Here is a 20,094-nt window from a genome sequence, read left to right as displayed (position 1 = left end):
TGGAAATATAGTAATAAAGTTATTGTAATAAATATATTACTATTTTTAGGTTTTATTCTATTCTAATGGGGGGGAAATTTCAACTTTAAAATGGATTACAGTTGTTGTGGTATCTACAAATTCCGAAAACCACTAACAGCACATGAGCTCTGAATACATGTGCCGATAAATGGGAATAAAAAAGGTGAATTTCTAACAGAGTTACTAAATTAATAATAAATTCCTTATCTCGCAACAGTATTTAGCTTTATATATTTTTATATACCGTTGTTATATAATTGTCACACTAAGTCACTTGCTTGCAATCATTATGGTAGGTACCTAACTTAAATTTAAAGAAAAACGCGCATGCGCCGTCGGAAGAATAAAAAGAACCGCCGGCGGTTTTAGAATTGTATTCGTTATTTAAATTAAGAAAAAAATACTTTGAAGCACACTAAAGTATTTCACGAAATACTGAAAATTAAGAATATCATTTTTGGTTTATTTGCTGTTTTTTTAGGTTCGTAGAAAATGTTGTATGTATGTGTTTAATAGGTTCATTATTATAAGCTTGTAATCATTTACAAATTCATGAGTGCAACAATGCATCTCCTAATCAATGTTTTTATTAAAATCATAATCTCAAACAACAATAGGTTTGTTTATAATCTAACAAAAAAATTCTCACTAGCCACGCCATTTAAAAATATAGCTTCTGTATTTGTTTGAGCGAGAGATTCTTGCTCCATAGCATAATGTCTTATTGGATGGTGATAATATTACTAAATTTCTCTAGTCGGTTTGAGAAAACAAAAGCACTTTCCAAAACAAAACATCTCGTGAAGTGAACTTAGCTTTAGATAGGTAGGTATATCGAGGTGGCGTCCTTCTGACAACATTCGTTTATTTCACACAAAACTTGCACTAAAATGGTTAAATTACATCCAACAAAAACGAAACACGCATTAAATCACTGGTTTCAACCAAAATAAACAATGGAAAACTGTTTAAAACGTGAAAAACACACAAAAACAATGCCGCGAAACATACTCGCTTTGCATTAATGTAGGTAGAGGGCAGCAGTGTCGCTGGGTTCAATATGGCGATGTTTTACGACGCCGTGGTTGGTCGATGAGAGCATTCATATGAAGTTGGCTTGGGTGAGCGAACGAGAGAGATTTATGTGAACTGTTCGCGTCAATGAAAGACGGAAGATGTTTTTGAGCGGGAGTACATTTGTATGCTGTCGGTATGTCCGACCGGTTTTGTCAGAGGCGTTCACGGAACGTATGTGCCGCTTTCTATGTGACGAGGATGAGGGCAGGTAAAGTTACCTTTCGAGAGACAAGTGATACTTTCTGTATAATTGCTCTATTTTTTTTCTTTTGTTGCAGGTATAATGTTACTACTACATTGGGTAATAATCAAGAGGAATGGTAAAAATTAATGAATGACGAAAAATTGTTGGTAACAAAATCTTTAAATAAACAATGACCTTAATTGAAAATAAATGCTAAATAAATTGTATTTATTTCTAGAATCTATTTTAGAATTTAGGATAAACAAAAAAAAAGCATTAATTTGCTTTTATAATTTTTTATATGAATCTACTTAAGTAGTTAAAAAATTTTTTTCTTCGGGTCTGATCGTAGTCAAAAGCAATTGATAAAATATATCTTCAGTTCTCCAAATACGCGAACTTGTTTTTTAAAATTGCTTTAGAATTTTTTATCTAAATCAGGTAATAATGGCGTTTCAGGCATATTAATTTTTATTTTATTTTTATTACTTAGATGGGTGGACGAGCTCACAGCCCACCTGGTGTTAAGTGGCTACTGGAGCACATGGACATCTACAACGTAAATGCGCCACCCACCTTGAGATATAAGTTCTAAGGTCTCAGTATAGTTACAACGGCTGCCCTACCCTTCAAACCGAAACGCATTAGGTACTGCTTCACGGCAGAAATAGGCAGGGTGGTGGTACCCACACGGACTCACAAGAGGTCCTACCACCAGTACAAAGGTACAATAGGTACAATTGCATGATAATTCGTAGAAAAGCATATTGAGAGCTTACACGACTAAGTCGCCCCTTTAATTGTGACGAATATGGATGACCACATCACTGTCTGTAAGCTGCCACTTAATGTCGTCATGAGTTTGCTAACCCAATCTGAAGGTTTTTATTTTATTTTTACTAATGAATCGACTTGGTCGTGATTGATTTATTAAGAAATATTTTGTTTTAAAACGTTCTTTGCTAATCTTTGGAGGAAAAATTATACGTGCAGGATTGGACTGTAGAACTTATTAGTTAGGCTACGCCTCATGTCACATATTGAGCGGTTGCATTCATTACACGAGGCCTATAGGTGAACGGTGGATTCGTTCGTTTGTCGTCTATTTCGTTTCTTTAAGAAGGGCATTGAAAAATGATCACTGCCAGTGAACGGTCGTATTCGTTCAATTGTCTTGTTCGGTCTAGAAAATCACTCTCACAATGTCAAGTCTCCGTCTCAGTCTATGTCTAGTCATTGTAGGCTGTATATCCTGTCAAAGAGGTTGCACGGCACGACAATAGACTCTGGTAATCCGGTCTGATCCTATATAATCGGCGTCATTTTAATTCCTTTCGAAAACAGCCGAGCCAGCGGTCATTCTGATAGTAAGTTATAATCGTCAGTCCTGAACGCATGGAGCATAGCCAAGCCGGCCTATCGCTGAACACTGTTTTAAAACTTAGTTTGAAGAACGGTATGTAATATTCGGGGAGGATTATATGGCGAAGTATGTGGCAAAAATTATGCTTTAAAACGCGTTGTCAAAGAACATATAAGTTTGGGGTTCAGACGGGACTGTCTCAGGACCGGCGGCACATTGTCATTCCTATGGAGCACTGTAACAGCTCGACATCAGCTAGGATGTGAACTCGTAAGCTTTTGTTAACGAAACCAAAAAAGTATAATTATTACCTACCAACCATGTTCACAAGCATAAATGCTCCAGTGGAATGTTTTCTGGCAATAAAATAACGTACAAATTTTTCCTGCCGCCGGATAACTAGTTTTAGGTAGGTAAATACAAACGCCATTTACATTCATCTGATTTGGCATGAGATCAGCCACACCCAGACGACATAGCAAAACGGAAGCTAGAAACATATAGCGGAAAGAAAAAAGACGAATATGGCTCCGGCTCAATGGCCTAAGATAAATTTATTTTCTCGCGTAACTAGCAATAAATATGCTAATTCAACACTATAACGCCCGTATGTCGCCAAGCTTCGGCATTGAAAGAGTGAAAAAGATATCACGGAATTGCACTGCGCATTGCTCTTTTCAGTCATACAACCTCTGAGATACACCAGGGAAAAATTTACTCTGTCTCTCACGTTTTTAGGTCGTATTTTTTTCTAAGCGATCTGCAGAGATACGTCGTTTTGTTGTCCGTTTGTATTTTTATCGACCTACGGCAACTACTAACCCAATAAATTTCGGTGTTTCGCTCAGTGAATCCGTTCGCTGTACGAATGCATCGTCCCAAATACGAAATCAAACGGATTTACCTCCTTAAGATTATAAGTTACTGAGGCAACTTATCTATCAAGTCCTTCACTTTATCTTCTATGTAGATCCACCGACTGATTTATGTGTCCATTATTGGCTACTCTTTTTTGCATTGCAAAACGTTCCGGTTCGACCAGTTCACGAATACGCAATGTATGTCTTAATTAACAAAACACAATTAATATATAAATCAAGAACGCAGCTTAATCTCGCAAAATGAAAACAATCAAAACCAATATTTAATTGATGGGCATACCTTAATTAACTTGTAGTTCGGCGGCGGACCCAAAGCCCCTTCGATAAAAGAAGCCATCTGCATTTCGGTATTCAAATTATTCTCCAAACGTGTTCTTCGTTCTAACCGACGACGGCCCCTGTACGTAATAGTTACATCACGCTCACTCTTGCGCATTCAGAACATGATAGAATAGTGCAACCCTTTACTGAAGTGCTCTCAACTTCAAAAGGGCAACTTGAAATACTCATACGGACCCGAACAAAACCAAATAAAAAATTACGTCACAAAAGTTTGCCTAAACTAACCTCGTTAAGAGATTTCTGGATAAAGGAGTACCGTTTTTCAGTATCATCACGATTGTGCCGTGGATCGGATAGTTCGATCGGTGTTACAAATACGACTGACTTTTTATAAGCGTTTAATGAAACGGGTATTGTTATCTATTTCAAAAGTAACGGTTCATTGTGCAAGTGCAGAGAGAAAGTTTGTATTGTTGCATTGTCGGAACAAAAAAAAAAACAAAGTTTTTTGAGCTATGGCCCAAGAGAAAGTCGCCATTGTTATTTTTTTGTGCGAGTCAAGAAAATAACGATCAACGGCTTAAATATTTTTTAGTTTCGGAACATCCTTGTCGTAGTGTTACCGTTCTTAGTTCAAAAATGCGGCCGGCTAGTGAAGTGTAATCCTGATAGCCTGTGGATATTTTCAGGTATTTATAAAGCTGTTTCAACTGTAGACTAATTTAATAACATATTATTCGTTTCACGGGAGTTACGAAAGCGAGTTTTCTCCTGGAAAATTAATTGAATGGGACATTCGAAAATTTAATCTCACGGTCATGTCACCTCGTGTACGTTTCATCGGAACAAATTAAGGTTGTGAATTTTTGTGTTAGGCAATTCATGTAACACAAACGTAGAAGGCTACAGGCAAAGGGTTGAGTTATGTTGCGGGTCTTGTCCGTGTCAAATGTGGATTTCGCGCCAACTGAACATTAGCATTGAAATAAATGAAAATTCAAATACAAATTCTGTCAAATTCAAATAACTGGTAAGCAGGTTTATCAAAAAATAAAAGATATTATCGAAAAATATTTGCATCGGTCAGCTAATCACTTGTCAAAAACGATGAGCATTTATAAATGTGACAATCAACTTTGCGGTCAACAGTATCATATCTACTCACCATTGAACAAGTGGGTCTGTGTTCTTTAAGAAGTACCTCCCTTCCAGAGGCATGTTCTTACGCACATGCACACAAAAGGACGCTTAATTAAACTAGCGGAGCAGGGCATGCGAAACGTAAGCATTTAATTTATATCCCTGCAGTAAACTTCGCTGCCGCTTTTGTTGCGATACAAGTTAATAAGCGAAGCGGTTTCATATGTTGTTCTGTTTACCGTAATTTTTTTGGGTTGAAAACTTATAATTATTACTTTTATTTATATTATTACTAACTTGGTATGTTATTTGGGGATGGGTCTCAGTAATGTAAATTGGAAGAGACGTACGTCCAGCAGTTGACGACTATGTCTTGGTGATAATGTGCTATTTGGTAGACTATATATTATTTTAGTACATTTGTAAACTATACTATACTATTTTTAATATTCTGCTATCTTCTAACCAAAATGTTTGTTTACTAATAAAATTTAAATTGTTATTACGGATTAATTTTATTTTAATTAGATTGATAATATGCATGCTGTCTATCATATTATTGAAAATTTTCTAGAGATGCTTATTATGAAACTCAACTAAAAAATTTAAGTACACTTGAATTATAGTAGAGGATACGAAACGCACGAAACTATTGAAGAAAGAAATGATCATTTAATATAAGTATAGGTATAATATAACACATTTAAATTTTATATCCTATTTTATATCTAATTTAATTTCCCCACCTATTCGCTGGTAGCCTAGAGGGTATTTATTCCCTGGCGGGTAGGTGAGCTCACGGGCTCAACCTGAGGGCATTTGCATTTGCCCTTTTATATGAATCCTACCTAAGCTGATGGCCTTGAGAGGCAATTTCCGCGTAACCCTAACAAGCAGGTGAGCTAACGGGGCTCAAACCTGACGACGTTGCTAACAGTTACTCCAGCAAGAGTAATGCTTCGCAGAATCTACCAGCCCCCTCCTGGCTGAGCCTTTGCTCACCCACCTATCCTGGTGAAATTGGAAAGGCCTTAGGGCCACCAGTAATCTTTCAATCATAAAAAAAAGTATCTACCACCAGATTGGAAACACGACCCACTGAGAAGATCTGACGAGAAACTCAATGGGCTGTGTCTGTTTGTTACTCACCGAGACATTCGTCTCAAACGACGGGTTCGACGAGAAACTAGACCTAGCAAGAGCAGTGCTTCGCAGAATCTACCACCGGATCGGAATCGCGACTCACTGAGAAGATCCAGCGAGAAACTCCGTGAGCATTTTATATCATAACAATATTTACAGAGATTTCCTCCACTAGATTGTATTGAACATTGCTTGTATCCAGAATTATTTAATAATTTTACAAAAACGTTTAATTGCATTGTTTTTTCCCACTAAACAACAATTAGCAATCTTGATCTTACTTTAAATTAACTATAGTACTATTGTATAATGTACTTTTGATTAAATCAGATTTTACATTAACTGAGATCACGAATATGTAGGTATTATTCTTCACATAAAATATTATATATAGAATATTTTGTTGATAGTAAGTTTGTAAATAAATCGTTATAGAATATTTAGAACAGAAACTCTGAAGTTCAAACATTCGTAGGGTCCCCAAGGGCTGAATTGGTGACCACTACAACCAGTGCAAGTTTATCGTCTTGATTTCCCTACTGTCCAATTTAGTATAAACGAGAGTCAGAATAATCTGAACAGAAGATAAAATATACGAAAATTATTTACTGACGAACGTGAACCATTTATGATTTTTGTATTTTAGTTATGAATCAAGAATATTTTTACAGTGACTGTGTATGCAGTAAAATATACATGGGTTTTTTTTAGTTAAATAATATCTAGACAACATCATCGTCATGTGTATCGTACCTTAAAGAGAAAAAGATCTTATTGATACTTTGGAAAGTAATAGCTAATATAATTTTATTGCCACCCAGACTTAATTTGTGTAGTGAAACGAAATCTTCATATAACTAAGTGCTTAAGAATTTCGCGTTAATTAATTCAACACCCTCTCCCTTACTATAAATACTTATTTGGTCACCTCGGCCACTGGCCATCCTCTAAATTCCACTAGATCTTTCCACCTATACCCCCCTTAATTAAGTCCATACTCGGCGGAACAACAATGGCCGATTCGCACCAAGATATTCAAATATGTCTAAGACCACTATTATATTGTGGCCGTTTATCGAGATCTACAGTGTTGAGTATTCCGAAAATTTCTGATCACTTTAATGTTTTTGTTAGTAATGAATGTTTTGTGAATGCAGTTCTTAAAGTATAATTTTATTTTTCTACCGTGATTTTAGCTATCGCTGCACGAAGCTTTTTACTGTAAAAAAAGTAATATTAGATTTTTATATTTTCCCACGGAACAAAATATCATTTTAGAAATATATTTACAAATATGTGAATTCTTTTAAGCAGCACTTTTAATGGAATGAAATTTTAATGTCGAATATTAGAACGGATTGCTTCATTAATGCATTAGCTTTGAATGTACCAAATCCATTAGCACAAAACTTAAAGTATATTATATAGGAAATAATAAAAAATAAGAATATTAGATGCAGACATTAATAACAAATGTTGATAAATACACGAGACCATTAAAATGTTCAAAATTAACTGAAGTGTATTTTTTCAATACAAAACAGTGTCATGTGGCACTCGAGCCGTTACTGTAACATCTGCTTAAGAGTATGAGTTATGAATCAGTTACGTTTGTCAAGTATTTTGTACATATTTCCAATACAGGCAACTAAAATATATAGATAGGTTGATTCGAGAGCAAAATATGCTCAGGAAAAAAAATAGTTTTAAACATTGAGCATTTTCATAAACACATTCAACTCTGTAAAATATTCATTAAAAAACATGTCATATTTTATCAATAAAAATAGATTTAAAATATTTAAAGAAACATTTACTAAGTTGTAAAAAAAAATACATAATTTCAAAATAACATTATTAAATACATGGCTAAATAGGACGCATTGATAATAGAATCACACAAATAGAACGTCAAAATTCAGCATAAATTAAATTAATTAATTTGATATGACTAGTCGATAATGTTGGCTTCAATTTATGGTTAGTGATAATCATAAATATTAAACAGGAGTATGGTTGTTATCACAATTTCAAACAATTACAAAAAAGGACCGAATATTAAATTCGTTACAAAAATGTAGATTACCCACAGTTAAGCGTTAAAAATAAAAATCATACAAAAGACAGTTTTGGAAAGCGCAAATTAAAATTTTGTGTTTAATCATTCTATGTAATCTAATCGTTCATGGACAAAATTTGTGAGCGTAACCAATAGGTTCCATTAATAAATGGAATTATTTTATAATATATATTATTACCATTGTTATTTAATTAGATTACGTTTGACCAAAAGATCATAAAGGGTAGATTAGTTGAATCCCACATGATTCACTGGGTGTGCACCTGATTTGCTCTACCGTTCTTTATTCTTTAGACGGGCTTATTACCAAGCTGGTATTAGTGAAGAAAATAAGAAACATGAGATTGTACCGTCAAATTAATTTGAATCATTAAACATATATTTCTAAACAATAGTCTAGGCCCCAAGAAAAGTATATACCTACCTACGTATCAAAGTGATTTTTACAGAGAGTACCTAAATATGACGGTATGTTTCTAATTTAGAAATATTTAGAACGATTGTCGACATTGGTTATTTAAATATACTTATATATAAAAGTACTAAATTTTCAGGACGTTTATTTAAAAAAAAAACTTCCCAAAGTAGAACGCTTTTGATGAAAGTACAGATAGGTAAGAATTTACATAAAATCAACTAAGCCTATATATTTTCCTGCCTACAATAGTTTTTCCGTCGTCGCAAATTCCCAAGTGGGACATCGATCCCGGTGTAATTTACCGCCTGTCTAACATTGACACGCAAGTAAACCACAATGGCTTTTCCAAAACTAAATTATTTCTTTTCGAACAGAGGTATCATTGTTATTATAATTTCTCAAAAGTATATATTTTTTTGGAGCACGTGATGCTGATGATCAGCTATTTTTCAATAAATTAATCCGTCAAACATTGATATACCTTGGCACCGAAGGGCGGATAATTTTCTGGTCCTTGTTACAATTAACATGGTTAAATTATTGTATTACAGAACATGCATTTTTAGACACTGAACAAATAATCACCAAAAAAAAAAATTGCTAAAATCTTAACAGAACTTAGTAGATACGTGTATCCTTCAAAAAATTACTCTTGTATTCCCATAGCCTTTAAAGGCATATCGTGTCTAAATGATAGAGCGCTGAGCAATAAGCGGCTATGTTATTGTAGCCTTCTGGCCAAGCCCTTGTATCCTGGACTAACTGTACCGAATCTCGTGACCAGATAAAGTCGTGGGTAAGCACTGCTAGTTTATTCTACATTTTCCTGTAATGACATGCGATTACAATATCTTGAAGAAAAGGTTAATTTTATTTCAAATCCTAACAAAATTTTACCACGAAAAATACATATGATACTATTTATGGTCTGGAAGAGCCGTTAAATGATACAATTAATACCGCTACAGTATGTCTCAATGTTGGTGGCAGCATTCATGCTGTGGCTATGGTTTCTTATAACTATTTAACACCGGTTGGGTCATGTCCTCGTCTATCTACATAAGCTTTTAAGGAGAAATAGAACCTATTTGTCCTAATGAAACTATAATATTGTAACAAAAAAAGTAAAATATTCATTTTCATCACAGAGAAATGCAAGCGGACGCGTCGTATAAACGTACGCACGTTTATAAATAACTATTTTTTTGTAAACTCCATTTCAATATAAATAAGGGCAGATGCTCTCGAAGTACAAAAAGAGGAGGCAATGCGCGACATGTTTCTTGATTAGTACTTTAAAGGAAACTTGCGCCGTCGACTGGTGACTCGAGGTGTGCTTTGAGGATTAAAAACAGTTGCAGGCTCCAACAAATTGTTTAATTTTTACTATAATAATACTACTGTTTCATCCGCTAAAGACAGTGCAGTTGTAGATTGACGTAGGTATAAGATTCTTTAATCATATTTCGATACCTACTTTTGGGACATAAGATGCCTAAAATTGTCCAATATTAAAATACATCTACAATTTCTAAAAAAGCGTGTCGCATAACGTTTGAAAATTCCCACATGAAAAGATCAATTTTTTTTGCTCTAGAGTAAAGCTCACGATTCACTAGGTTTTAGGTAGTTACCAGCGAAGCAGCATTGCGTCCCGATTTAACGGGTGGTATTGTTTTATACAATTGGAAATACGACTCTTAGTTTCAAGGTGTGTAGCGTAATTCATGTTTTGATACCTATTAACTTAAAGCGGTCAATGCATAATCACGCGGTAAGACCGCATGTACTCCATCTATACTAATATACGTACGAGTATAAATCTACAGTGGTTTTTACGGATGTTCCGTTTTAACTACTGAACCATGCATCCGATTGACTTGAAACTTGATATCCATGTAGAAAATACATGTACTTAATTTATATGAGTGTTGGACTTCCTACACCAGTTGCGGGGGCGTTAATGATGAGAATCTTTGTGAGGGTGAGAAATAATAATCTTAATTTTAAATGCCCAGCGAAGCGGACGGGAACAGTTAGTATTGTATAAGAATAACCCAATAAGGATATGCGAGCCCGGTCGTCTCTTGCTGCATCTACTTCCTCATCATTGATCCGTGGTACCTAATCTCATATTGCCAAATATTACTTCCTTGTATTCCTTTGTTATTGTATATTAATAAATCCTTTATGATACTATAATATTTCAAGGGTGGGTTAGATTTTAACCTTATCTCGCAATGTGAGCGGCGATGCTTTGTGTTCTACAAGAATTTGTGTTGTTGCTTTGTATTTTAAGATTAGATAAGCTTGTCTGCCCAATTTGGTTAAAAAATCCGAGGTTATAAAAAAAAATTAAGCATAGGATATTAATCGAATATTGAAATTAGGGAGTGCTGAATTTTTTTGATAGCAGGTTGACTTAAACTAAATATCAAGATTTTCTGTATAAACTTTCCTTGTATTAAAATGGATATATGGATTGAAAGTAGCAAGCTCTGAGTTTCTTGCCAAATGCTCTCAGTGGTGAAACTACATTACGAATCGTTAGTAAAGTGATAATGATCTTCGACCGCCCGTGTGACATAATTTAATAAAATTGATTTAGGTATACCAATCCAATCATATTTTTTGTAAAATAAATTATTTGAGTATGCCTTACCTATTACGTAAAGAATTAAAATGATAAACGGTTGGTTTCTTAAGCTGAACCAATTATCGAATTTAAACGAGATAAAAATAATTGTAGTCCAGTTTTACTTGGTATATAGGTACGTAGGTGCCCAAGGTAAAAGATACACACGGGCACAGCCGCATAAATTGGCCCGATCGTGATGCAGTAGGTACCTCGTTGAATATGTATAGACACTCCCTTCCGTAATTCTCATTTTACTAATACATTTCTATTTGATTAAATGTGTATCCGTTTTAGTCATACGACTTTTAATTTTTAACATTTTCACAAATTCAGAATGTTCATAAATACATTCGGTTATGTTCAATACCAGAAGCACATATTGGAATGGTTGTGATATCTTTCGTCGTAAATAACAAAATGAAAAATAAAATTTTATGAGTATTTCTTTACAAGTAAAATAAAATAAAAATTAAAACATTTTCATTTCTGTTTGAATTAGCAAGCTACATTTCATGATGCACTAGATATTATGCAGTGAAGTGAGCAGATGAATTCACGGCCAAATACGATACCAACACGGTCTCACGACGAATATTTAAAATATTAACGACACTATACAAGTCGCTAAGTCAGAGTCACCCTTACCGGTATTTTGGATAGAATATTATAACAAGCTAACATTTTTAGATCTCTAAATCTCGAATTGTTATTACATTTCATGAAATATCCAATAAACAACAAAGTCCCTAAGTGATATTCAATTAAGTGATTCACGATAAAGGAAACGAAATGAAATGTCACTTTTAAATTATATACACTTAGTTGTATTTACGGGCTGTAAACATTTGGTATTTGACGTCGTTTTATATCGTACATTGACGTATGAGATATTTATAATGGCTTTATTAAGACGAGCCATCGGTGGAGCTCACGCCCGCTTATTATTATAATTTAGACGATTGCCTAAAGCGGCCACCGTTGAATGAAGTCATCAAAATGTTTCTTGAAAATCCAGTTTTGCTTTTTGCGATATTCATTTGTCCAATTTTTTTATTTCGCGACTGTTGCTAGTGTACTTTGAAATGATTAATAATGTATTTAAAAAAGTAAAAAATAAATTTATCGATTTAAAATACATAAAATCCCAATATCTGATATAAGATATGATAAGCGACAGTTAACAAATCATAGACGTATTTGTTATGCAAAAATGCAAGAAGATTCCGTGACGTTACGCCATGCCACGGTGGGACCCCTTCATGTTTATAATCTGTTTATACTTTTTGCCGAGCCGGTCTACACGTGAGCTTGCCTCTTTAAGCTGTATAATGAGGTGAAAATTAGAATATAAATAGACTCACTTTTATTTATGATAGGAGCTCATATCAAAATTTCAAAGTTAACGAGCATTATAAATGATAAAAATAAACTAAATAAAATTACGAAACTTAACTAACAAACCGTTTCGCATTAAACAACTTTCGGAAAGAGCTGCTAATCTCCCTAATGGTAATATTTAAGAATGCCTTACTTCATTTGAGGCATTAAAAGTTTCTGAGCCTTAACTGCGGCAACTCTTACCTCTCATTGTTCATTCAGGGTGCGTATATTGGACTTGAAATTTGTAGGCGGCGCTGAAAAAGTGTCAATTCATCATAGTAAAGCTTCGGGCTCGAGACCGAAGTCCCCCGCATAAATCTCACTTCCATACTTTCGCGTGGGGAAAACGGCTGCTTTATGAGATCCTTAAAGGCTGTATGGATTTGGGAAAATATTTCCTCTGCGTGCTGGCCCCCGACAAATGAAGGAGCATTGGGCACATTAGAATGTGTGAAAGGGCCTGTAGGCGTTTTATTGTTATGCGAAGCAATTCGTTTAAAAGCTAGTGCGTTGCGGTAGTACATACGTATAGCCTTTTTGATAATATTTATTAAGCTAAAGTACCTTAAGGGTACCAGAAAAAACTGACTTAATGTTAATGTGCGTTCATAAATTTTCCGTGAATCACTAAAAGGATTAGGTGCTTTTATTTAATGGTATCAGTTTGTTTAAGTACCTACATAATATTTTCCAGTTAATTGTTTAATATCGCGATTCGTGTTTCAGAAGAAGATTCGAGATTTTAGATTCGTCATTCTAATTCAGTTTACATATATTTGCTAAAAAGCTACAAATACCCAGATTACATTACCTATAATTTCTCTAAGAAAATAGCTCTTATCTATGGTGATAGTATTTGGTATGCGTGAGCGATAAGTGTCCGCCCAGTGCTGTCGCTTCTAGTAAACGCAACTAAAATGTTTTATTTGCGTCCACTGTTCACCTCATTAGAACACGTTTCCTCCCCTTTGCATTCTAGCGCTCGTTTATTTAGACTTCGCGACATTTCCATTGCTACCAAGGAAAATAGATGTTTTAGAAGAGCTACTACGAACATTTTAGATTATCCTCGGATAAACTTTATTGTGTGCTAATACACCTCCGCTACCCAGTAGTGTATTGAAACAACGATATGCCAACAGTTTAATTTACATACTCGACGTAAATACGAATAAAGCATGGCGGAATATTAAAATATAACGCGAGAACAAAATTTTAGCGAGTACAATCGGGTACCGTGAAAGGTGCACCGATAAATTTGGACTCCGTGGAGATAAATGAGAAGGCGATGTGATTTAATTTGAATTAATTATAAGAATTGCAGAACTAGCTCACGAAAATCTATATAAAATTTATTTTAAACATGCCTATTCTGGATAGAGAGTTCGATAAACTCAGGAAAGCGACTTCGCGACGGAATCGACCAGAATTTATGTGACTAAATAACGCATACAGGTGTCGAGGACGCGGGCGCCCCTTCAAATAGCCACGGATCGGAAACTAAATAGGCTAGGCGCTCTTTAAGCTCAGTTGTTGAAGTGTTAGACACGAACGATGTGCCGATAGTCCTCCGTGCACATTCCCAATTACGATTTATTCATTCTGTATAAGGGCACCGATAATGACGTACCGCACACAGTCCTTTTCTCGCACAATCGAAATCCAATTATATCTGAAAATAACTAAGATACAGATTGAGACTCTACCAGAAGAGAAGCCCGTAAATCGAAACTGGATATTTACAGCGCGTTCGGAATATGAATTATTCTCGTTGATTGTTCTTACGGCTGCGTCATGGTTCATACATGAAGAGCGAACTAGTTTTTTGAGGTTTCAAAAAACCCTGATTGTAATGCTGTGTTGTTGAAAATCGTTTTTACGAGAAGCTTCTTGAAATACATAATATCGTGGAGCATTTATAATTTTATAAAGAAAATTTATGTTGGGTTATATTATTTTCCGGAAAAATAGCGGCATGGAGTGCCGAGAGCTACGAAGTAACTAAAATTTGTTGAGGCGAATTTTTCAAAAGCGTTTTTATCAATCGCTGGTTAGTAATTGGCGGAGCGTTTTTTGAGTCGGTCAGCCATAATTGACGGTGCTATCATTCTGTAGTTTTCGTTCGGATATTCGAGGAAATTTTTAATTGGTCCACCTTTTGTGACGTTTAATAATGCCGCCACGATAACATGGCCAATTATTAGCAGGTCGTTTCGCTTAATTATCTGTTTGATGAAGTTCAAGCATACCTGAATCATGTACTGCCTTTTAGTTTTGGAAATGAAAGTAAAATATGTATTTTTGTTGGGTTTATTTTTTAAAAAGATATTTTGTTTTCATTATGATTTAACTAATTAATTGGGTATTAAAATAAATAATTGAGAGGTTTTATGGGTTTTTCGTTACATAGGCAGGTAAATGAGCTTATAGTCCATCTGATTAGAACTCACCTTGAGACATTGAAGAAATAATTTAAAAGTCTCAACTCGTAAATATTGCAAAGCTTAATTTTTGTTCCACAACGTTTTTCTTCATCGTGGATTTAATTCTTTAACACTTCTTAAACAGGTAGGTATTTCCTTGATTTGGACACCAACATAGATGCATTGCGTTGGTGCAAGTACATCGAGAATCTTATTCCTTAGTTCCGCGACGACCACTTTTTTTTACTATGTCGGTGTCACATTTTCAAGACAAAAATTACAAGTCTCATTTTTTTTTGTATCTGTCAGTTAGCAAGTTTGGTGTGTTTGTATAAATGCTCATTGCGATAGACTACACTAAGAATGAAATTTTATTACAAAATAAACGGGTCTAAAGCATATAATACGTAGCTTCCGATACGGGAGGTGGAAGTATAAAAATAAAATTAACGTTATTACAGCTAAGTACCACCACCACCCTGCCTATTTCTGTCCTGAAGTATTAAGGCGTTTGAAGACTGTGGCAGCCGTCGTACTGTAAAAAAAGTGAGACTTTAGAACTCATATCTAAAGGTTGTTGGCGACACTTACGTTGTTGATGTCTGTGGGCTTCGGAAACTCCTTTACACCAGATGGGCCGTGACATTTTACACCCATCTAAGAAATAAAAAAAATACGTAGGTACAACCGCTAAAGTGAGTTCTAATTTCAGGCGATCATTTTTAAACAGCTTAGAAATGAATGCAATATTGAAAATAAAAATATACTGTAATGTATACGATAAGAACGAAATTCAAAACGGACGATCCATTATATTTCTTATTCATTTGTGATCAACGTTTTGAAGGTGACCGAATATATAATGGACGGTAAAACCTTAAATTCGTTGAATACGCAGGGCAGACTGCCACGCCGAAATCATGCAGCGAAAAACTCCGCTTGCGATACTTATCAAGTGTTTGAAATGACACAACCGGATTCTGGTTCATTCGGTGCGTGCTTTTTCCGTACAGGAATAAAACTGACCAATTTCTCAATAAGAGAAGGGTGACCGGCGTGTCGTCACGTATGAAGGGCCCAGTATTTGGAGCGGTGCAGCAAAAACTATTCTGGGACCATTATTATGGCATTTTTGTCGTCTGACGGGGTTCGAGTAGTCGCGGCCATTATCGTGCGAGTGTGGTGGGGGGAGGTATGCGGTACCCCCTCCTTGGCTGCGCTGCGCCATCCATCTTCGATATGCACATAAAGCGAACCGGCCGCGTAACGGCAGACCCACATTCCCGCTGCTCTTAAATTTATTTATCTCTTTATTAATTCACATCTTGAATTTTAATGTTTCATCCGAAATTGTTTCTTTATAAAAACAGAATTAGCGATTGGCTGTCTATAGACAAACTTTTAACCGACTTCAAATTAAACAGGAGGTCATGTTTTTACAAACTTAGATTGTTTTCCATGACTGCTTTAAAATCACCTATCATTAAATATATAAAGTGAAACATTTTTTTTATATACACTACAACACCTTATATTAATTCAAATTGATCCGTTAATTCAAACAGGCACAATCTTGCATATCTAATGGGAATAGGTGTCGTAATTGGTTAGCATAATTCGTAATAGCGTCTTTGTGGTAATTGATGCCGTATGTAGTTAATATAATGATCAATAAATCGCTCTATACATTCCGATCGTTTGAATTGATTTTATTGCGTAAGAATATGCTTTTTTTCTTGTGTTGAAATCCAAAACCTTTACATTTCTAAAAATAAGAAATTGTGTTGATATTGATATGTACATGTATCCATTATTTATTTAGAAAGAGATACAAACTAATTAACGTTCGACGAGAAACTTTCTGGGTACCTGCCAAATAAAGTATGACACACGGTAGTTCATATATTTCCCCCTTGTTCATTCTAAGTCTTATAGCCTGATAAGGGGACTAGTAGATCTTTTTAAACTGGATGGCGCTTAATTGCGTGTCCAATGCTCTCCACTCATAATATGAACTTTATTAGGTGGAAAGGTTTACTTCGCTAATAAACTAGTAAATACTAACCTTTATTATTACATTATCAAGGAAGAACGACGTCTCGAAATGAGTATATTTTTAGAGTCAAAAATATACGGGGAAAGGTCAGACAAAATATCGACTTAAGTCGACGAAATGTATATGAAAAATTTCAATGCCAATAAAATTTACATCACCGAATAATTTTATACCAATAAAAATTCTCGGTTGATCCCCATCGAAATATTTTGGAATCGTTTTCATTATATATTTTTTACACGATTCGATTCAATTGATTTCTTAATCGAAATCGATAATTCATGGACCATGCTTAGCTCAATGAGGCTTGGCATAGTTTATATGTTATTGTCGTGACGAGACAGTCGTAAATGTCTACATTAGTTGGATATCGTTGTTGATGGCCCATTTACACGTATTTACTCCCATATTAATCATAGTGTTGGGGTGCTGTACTTGTATTCAAAATACAGCAACGTTTGATACTAGAATCGAATTTTATACATTGTATTTAAAAGAACGGATAGACAAAAGACTTGTGTCAAAGAATATGCAAATTTAATTCCCTAGAGCTATTGCAGCATTTCTTCTTTGACGTCGTTCGTAATTTAAAATGCAAATAGTTGTTGAGAATCTTTCTTTTTCTTTGTCTATGTGAAAGGTTCTATACAAGTAATACGGTTAAGAAACTCTGTCCCCGTCGTCCCCGGCATTGTTCACTAACAAGGCGGTCTAACCGCGCCCCGGCACGACAGCCAATCTCAAAGCATAAGTATAAAGTCGAGTAGCTTACTTTGTTTGGAATATCTAATTAATGAAATTCTTTTTGTACTTTTTCATACACGCACGCTGCCTACGGAATGTTTGAGTTACGGCACTTTTACATTTTCCGAAGGAAAGAAATTGTTTCTTTAAGAATTGTAAATTTTCATTTCGTCATTGTTGAGTATCCAAATTAGGGCTATTTTTCGAGCTACGATTTGATTTTAGATTACTTTACATCATTTTAGTGAAATCTGTAATTTGGTCTGCCATGTTGATACTTTACCATGTCTTTCGTGTACATCAACTGATCATTAGTACAGCTTATTAAATTTTAAAGTACCGAAATCTCCACTGCGAAACCAAATGACAACTGATGCAATTTTGTCAATGCCATACCTAACTATAAGGTCCTTTGAAATTCTCGATGTAACTGTAAACTTTCTTTCCAGATACAGTCATGTGTCTACACAATAGATACAATATAGAATTTTAGAAAGCCGCCTCTTTGTTGCGCAACTCTCTATCCCTTTTATTTTTCGAACAAAAGTGCCGTAAGTTAAAAATATTTCGTTCATTTTTACGATCAACAAACTCAAACTTGAATAGCTTTTATGATGATATTTCATCGTTTCTTAAGTTGTGTTTTATTGTTTTATACATCATTTTTTAAAACAGATAGCAAGACATTCATTATAGATAGCGTCAAACTAGTGCTTCTCAGCTACTTTTTAAGTTAATTTGTCGTTTTGCGGAAAAGATTAAGAATGAAAAATGTGCAAAATTTTTCATTACGTTTTAATCTTTGTAGACTTAAGTGCAAGTAATTTTTTTTTAACCTTGTAGTCATGAATTTTCTTTAGTAAAAAGGTACAGTTTTAAGATAACACAATACCTACTACTTTAGATGCTTTTTTATTAATAAGTCAAAACAATATCGAATATTGTCACTTATGTTTGCAAAACAATATAACGCGTTCATATTATACAGATATAGTTTTTAGCACTCGTAAACTTTTCATGATTATCTTTTGTTAGTTGTTTACTTAACCCCAATTATTAAGCAGTAAGATAGAATAGATACCGTACATATAAACAGATAGGCATCTAGATGCGTAGTTACGTATTAAATTGTCGTACAACGACATTTACGAGCATATTGGCGCGCAGGGTGCAACATGCTAAGGCTATCAGTTACCCCGTCCGTGGCTAATTCACTGTGACAAATTAACACCGTTGAATTCGGACCCTCTATTCTGCATTATCAACATAGGATGTGTAATTGTAGCTGTAATTGGATGTGTATGATACTTCAAACCGTAACTGTGGTGTACAACATATATTTTATGGCGTTAATGGGTACAAATATCCAAGAAATAGCTTTCTTTAAACTTTTTTTGTTTAAACTTTTGTTGAACTTATTCGTTAAGTTTGTGGCATGCATGCATACGTTTGTAAGTCGTATTTTTTTATATAAAAACTATCTCGTCGATATTAATTTTAATTTTATGTCAAAAATGTAAACGCTTCTTTAGTTCACTGTTCATGTCTAATTATAAACAGTAAAAGATATTTTTTTCAGTAACCAGTCATATCTATCTATGCAAATAGATAATAAAGTATCTAGATCTGTGTACATGTGCGTTGATTAAGTTTCCCAATTAATTTAATGAAAATCAAATCGCGATCGTCCATAAAACAAGTTCTCCAATTAAACCTAACTAAGAGAATAGACCCGTCCGTATAAAGCATTGCGATACAGCGCATTGTTAGTGTCTCTGACCTGCGCTAGCTTTAGTACATACATAGTTTAGGGTTGACTAGTTTTATGAAAATCCTGGGAAAACGACTCTTTTACTAATTTTATGAACTAAAACCTTTACAACTAGTCTAAATAATAACCTGAAATGTGTAGGTTTTAAATCGACTTCATAAAATTTATTCAGATTAAAGTTTATTAATAAACATGTTTTTTTTTTAAATAAATTAGGGACAAATTCATTTTTACTAATTTTATATTGTATGCTACCCATCGAAAATATTAGTTAAAATTAAAGTTCAACAACCCTGTCCGGTTTGCATAGATATACAAAAGACTCTACTTTGTCGTCTAAACCGGATGAAGTCTTAGCGTTGTCTGGATCTCAGCCACTTATAGATGGAACGAATGTCGTGACTCGTGACTTAACATGTTTGGGATTGTTAAAGACAACCAGAAAACTCACAGCAAAACACGAGGGCTTTGATGAGCACTTCGGGAATAGCTC

General features: G+C 34.6%; 1 protein-coding gene and 1 long non-coding RNA gene across 3 annotated transcripts in view; both read left to right on the top strand.

The window, feature by feature from the left end:
• Window positions 1–20,094, top strand: part of Ubx (ultrabithorax) — a 145,027-nt gene that overhangs the window by 75,686 nt on the left and 49,247 nt on the right. The window lies entirely within an intron of this gene.
• LOC119628629 (uncharacterized) lies at window positions 6–1,504 on the top strand. Its single transcript, XR_005244789.2, has 2 exons — window positions 6–1,306; window positions 1,377–1,504. It is a non-coding gene; the product is annotated as an uncharacterized LOC119628629 (long non-coding RNA).

The sequence above is a fragment of the Bombyx mori genome, chromosome 6 (genome assembly GCF_030269925.1).
Source record: "Bombyx mori chromosome 6, ASM3026992v2".
In the NCBI taxonomy this organism is placed as follows: Eukaryota; Metazoa; Arthropoda; class Insecta; order Lepidoptera; family Bombycidae; genus Bombyx; species Bombyx mori.
This window is presented reverse-complemented; position numbering and strand designations above follow the sequence as displayed.